The sequence below is a fragment of the Nannospalax galili genome, unplaced genomic scaffold (assembly GCF_000622305.1).
Source record: "Nannospalax galili isolate Female #2095 unplaced genomic scaffold, S.galili_v1.0 scaffold1562, whole genome shotgun sequence".
NCBI classification, from domain to species: Eukaryota; Metazoa; Chordata; class Mammalia; order Rodentia; family Spalacidae; genus Nannospalax; species Nannospalax galili.
The window spans coordinates 302,108-307,351 of NW_008348281.1; the positions used below are offsets into that span (position 1 = coordinate 302,108).

At 39.8% G+C, this 5,244-nt stretch overlaps 1 long non-coding RNA gene across 3 annotated transcripts in view; it reads right to left on the bottom strand.

Annotated features, from left to right (window-relative positions):
* LOC115072367 overlaps positions 1-4,119 on the bottom strand; it is a 27,759-nt gene extending 23,640 nt beyond the window's left edge. For all 3 annotated transcript variants that reach the window (XR_003851410.1, XR_003851411.1, XR_003851409.1), the window contains exons 1-2: positions 4,009-4,119; positions 3,777-3,865 (exon numbers count right to left, since the gene is read on the bottom strand). This is a non-coding gene — a long non-coding RNA (uncharacterized LOC115072367). The remainder of the gene's footprint in view (positions 1-3,776; positions 3,866-4,008) is intronic.
* Positions 4,120-5,244: the final 1,125 nt, after the last annotated feature.

Here is a 5,244-nt window from a genome sequence, read left to right on the forward strand (position 1 = left end):
CCTTCAAAGGGACTGTGGAACTGTGGTCTCACCCTCTTTTGATTCCTGAGCACAGATAAAGTGAGTGCTTTGTCATCTAGAACAATTACTAGAGGCCCAGGGTAATAGCTCCCCCCAAATCTTGGACTGAAACCTCAAAAACGGTAATTCAAGATAAACTTTTCCCTAGTCAAACATGGTGGCACTTTGAAGTATGAAATAGAAGGTTGGAGAGTTTGAGGAAGCCTGAGCTACATCTTGTGACTCTATTTAAAAACAAAAAAATAAATAACGTCTCTACCCAAGTTAATTATTCAGTATTTAAAAATAGTGACTAACAGAAAATTGATAGGAAGAGAAGGGTCATAAAAAGCAGCTATACATGTGTAAAAAACATTACAATGAGCTCGCTGGAGTATTTGAAGGAGCAGGCTAGAGAAAGGCTAGAGGGACCCTAAAATACTGTAAGCACAACTTCCTGGGTGGTTTCATTGTGGGTTGTGAATTTTATCACATTACCACAGAGCATATGGGCGCATTTTGCCCATGCCCTGAACTTTGTGATAGTCTAAGTTTAAATGAAATGCAAGAGTTTAGTGGGAGAGATTTCAAGTCTACAAAGTAGGCTCTGGCTTTGGTATGATTAGCTGCTATAGTCAAGTTTACAATAAGGATTTGAAGCCAAAAATGGCAGAGCAAAGAGATTTAAAACATTCTCAGGTTGGCCAGAGAAGGAGCGTGTGATGTAAAGGACCAGCCAAAGAAGGCACAGGTGTCAAAGAGTAACACTGATAAAGTGAAGCCAAAAGCTCTGCACTGGGAAAATAGACACACGGGTGACTGCACGGCAGAACTCGGCGGGGCAGCCCAACTCCTCACAGGCTCAAAGACAGAATTGCAAATTTGTTCCAAAACCCTTCCAGGACAGAATCCTTTCAGAAATGTCTTGTAGGCTTCCCTATGCCCAGGTGCACCCTGCATTAAACTGGTGAGCTGTTTTATGGTTCAACTTTGTGGTTCAAGTAGGCAGTAGACTTCGGCATCTTCCACATGATAGAGGTTTGCAGTCCCAAGCCTGGGAGAGAGGCTGTAAGGCAGGCAGCCCTGACACAGTGGTGCCTGATGATGTGAGAATGAAGCCAAGAGACCCTGGGACATAGACATGTTGGCAATGCTAAGGGAAGTTAGCCTGCTAAGGGAAGTTTGGGCAGGGAGAAGAGCCTGACTTGGTCACATTCTCAGGGATTCAGTCCTGCAATGAGCCGTGGATATTGGACATGGTGCACTGCGATTTAATGTCTGCCCTGCTGAGCACAGTCTCGCTTTGGTCTGATTGCTTCTTAGGTTCCTATTCTTCCTTTTTTAGAGTGGGAATATCTACTCTATGCCACACTGTTTGGGAAAAATGTAACTTGTCTTTTTAATTTTTTGCAAGAATTCACTGCCAGGTTTGCCTTAAGTCTCAGAGAAAACTTAGGACTTAGAATTCTAACAACAAACAGGAAGGATAAGATGTCAAGGATTCTTGGTCATAAGCTGGATAGATAGCTTTTGCTGTGTGAGCCGGATGTGAGTCTTTAAGGGCCAGGTCAGGAATGCTAGTTTGAATAAGAATTGTCCCCCAAAAGTTGTGAATGAAAGTTCCTGGAAAGAACCCCATTTTACCTTGAACAAGGCTAAATAACTGATTATAATTCAATGATTATAGAGCATGTGGAACATTCCAAGTCCAGTCCAAATTGTCTTGGTCCAGTCAGTAGCCAGAGTCTAATGAGTAACGTTAAGTCTATGGATCCTTAACATCCCTTTATTGCTCTTAATGTGACCTAACATCTTTGTGACCATTAGATAAATCTTTTAAAATGTACAAATAGACCCTTAACTTCCACTAACCAAAAGGTTAAGAATGGTGTTAGAGAGCATCTGAGTCCTATAGCTCAAATCTCCTTGCTTTCCTGGTTTCCAACAACATATTTGAAAAGTGTCATGATTTTTATTTTTCTTTGTTCTGTTACTATATAAACATCATGAAATTATTACCACATTAGCACATAGAATTTAGGCTAATGTGAGTCTGTGTTTTAGGGCCATGGTCACTCGTGTTTGATTCTGGAATAAACTATTTCTTAGTCTCTTTGAAGTGAAAGTTGTGTTTTTGCATTGGTAGGTCCAGGAGTTAAAAATTTGGTCTCTAGACTCTGGTGCTATTGAGAAGTAGTGCACCATTAGGAGATGAGCTTAATGAACCTCAATTATTGTGGGATATTGGACAATATTTCTCTTTCTCTTCCTGGTTGCCACAAAGTAACTGACCACCTTCCTCAGATACATGTATCCACCATGATTTTCTGATTTTCTATAGGCCTCAAAGCAATGGACCAACCAGACTGAAATAACCAAAACTGTGAACAAAAATAAACTGTTTCTCTTTATAAATCGATTGTATCAGGTACTATGCCACAATTAGAGAAACTTAGCACAAAAGTCAGTGTAGCTGAGCTGCCATCATCCCACTGAAGGCAGATATGCATATTATAGTGCTATTACCTAAAATCAGCAGCCACCATGAATTGGGGTGATAAATGAGTAATTTCTGAGATGTTCTAAGTTTAATTACAAGAGCTCACTGATAGGGGATAGGAGAGCTTAGAAAAGTTAAGTGGCTAACAGTTATTAATCAGGATAGCAATAGACTGTTCAATGTGCCTTGAAGTATGTAGTACCTTTGATTCAGTAATTCAACTATAGGCTGAGTAAGCCTGAAGATTTGAGTTCAATTCCAGGGACTCACAGGATAGAAAGTGAGAGCAGGACACACATGTACTAAATAAATAATAAATAGATAAATAAATATATCAGTAAATAAATAAATGTATGTCTAAAATAATTCAAATTTCAGCTAGGTTAGAGACCAGCCATGACCTGTGCCAGACTTGTGAATAAACTTTCCAGGTTAAACAGTACAGAAGTGATGGGTTTTTGCCTTCCTATTCCTACCCTCCCCCACCCCTCTTATCTATAGCCATTATTGTTTCAATGCAAATGGTTAAACTGAGTATGAGTCCACACGCGTGTGAAACATGGATCCACTAAATGCTTTCTACTTTGCTTTTTGGATTATTTCTTTTCTTTTTATCCTGCTCCTCTTTAATTTTCTTTTTGTTTTCAGAACGATTCTCCATGCTGTTTGGTGTCAGAAATTCTGAACAATGGAAGTGTCATTTGGGAAGTGTCAGGAAGAGATTCTTAAAATTCTACCATTAACCTGCAATTACATTATTCCAAAACAGCAGACACAGCAAACTTAACCTCCAACAACAGAATAGAAGCAAAGACATTTAGAAACCAGGAGGAATCTGAAGGTTTTGCTGATAATCTATTATTTTATGACATTTAAGTCCAACTTTAAAGGATTATGACAGTTTTATTGGACAACAAATGATAGTAAGAACAAAGTGAGGGGCACTATCCTTATGACCTAATTCTGTGGCTGATATTTACAATTTGATTATCCATAGGCAGAGTTAAGAATTTGTCTACTTAATCCACAGCACTTTCTTCCCTCTTGTGCCCACCTTTCAATTTCTGAGCTGTGATTAACAATGCCTTCATTCTCCTGTTATTGGTCCTCTTTGAACTGATTACCATCTTAATTTACCTGACCAGCACAGAGTAGTGTACATGCTGGACATAAGAATAAAGGAAAGGATTTTTCAATGGGACACACTTGGTTGCTTTGACTTTTATAAGAAAGGTAAAATTTTTCCAATGACAGTGAGCTGACAAAAGGAACTAACCTCAGTAGCAGTTCCTGCTCAAAGATCTGTATTCATTGTCTTCTTTTTTAAGCTTATGTTCTGGGCCAGTCTAGGATTCATAAGGAGACCTTTTCGTCAAGAAAACAAAACCCAAAAACAGGTAAACAACAATAACATAAACAAGATCTCCTCCTCTTGATTTATTCTAGTATTGGTTTGGAAGGGTATTTTGTGCCTTTATGACATGACAGATGCTTTCCCCTGTACATACCTGATTAGAAGCTAGGGAATAGTGTTCCCCAGTTTTCTCCATTTCTTCCATTGAAGGTGATCTCCCCCATAAGAGGAGTAGCCAAGGAAAATGATAAGCCAGGCAATCATGTGGCAGGGCATACCTCACTAAGAGTGATCTGGACTTTGGACTAATGGTGCTGTTTCCTTGCTGAGATGATACGTGACCCTGGGCAGAGTCAAATAAAAGGAAGCAGCCAAGAGAAAAGTTCAGTAATTTGATCCACTCCCAGAAACACTGAGAAGGGTAGAGCATATTTTATGAGTGAATCAAAAGAGGGTTAGAATGCCAAAAACACTATGTACTCAGGACAAATTACCTCCACACACCATGCACTTGTAAGCTTGTATATAGTAAAGTTAGCTCTTCAGTATTACTTTCAATATTTTGTATGAATTAAAAATATGTATTAAATAATTATTAAAATTTGCTTCTTTTTTAACCAAAGGAAAGAGATGATATTATGAGAATTTTAAGGAGAACCCATCTCTGGAAATTCTACAAAGTAGGCCTTGCCACTTGTACCCAGGATACCAACAGAGAGACATATAATGAAGAAAAACAAGGACAGGAGGTTTAAAGAATAGAGCACAGGACAGGGTCCAGCAGCCCTGTCTGTCAAGGTCACTCAGATGAGTCCTAGGTATACATAAAGAAGAACTGGGCCAGGGTGTCAAGAAGCATGCATAATTAGTCAACCAGTCCTGTCCAAGGTATTGTCTGATAGATGACTGTCTCAGCTATGGTTCCTTAGGTGGCTTGAAGGAGTCTCTGTAGCTCAAGGGGAGTAATCTTCTTTCCCTAAGACAATTAATCCTGCTTCAAGGTACAGCCTCACCACAGCAGACATCTGGAAAATGATCCTGCAAGGCCCTGCTGCTATTCCTGAACTCAAGGTGAATGCCGGTTTAAGACAATGTCTGAAAACTATAGCTCTCCCTTCAGGTCCAGAACAGGCCATTATCAAAAGCACTGACAGTGAGAAGCCTCTAGTTAGTCAACCTTTGTTCTTCCAGTTGAAGGGGGTTATACCAGTCAGGGTTCACTGGGTTTTACATAGACATTCGTTGAATGATTAACATTCCTCTGTGTAGAGAGAGGCAGGTGACCCAAAGCTAAGAGACAGATGAAAATAAAAGGCAGAGAGGCCAGCTTGCCTCCTTCTTTCAGTTGCATATGTGGGCCCAAGTAGGAGTCAGTGCTTTTTGGCAAAGT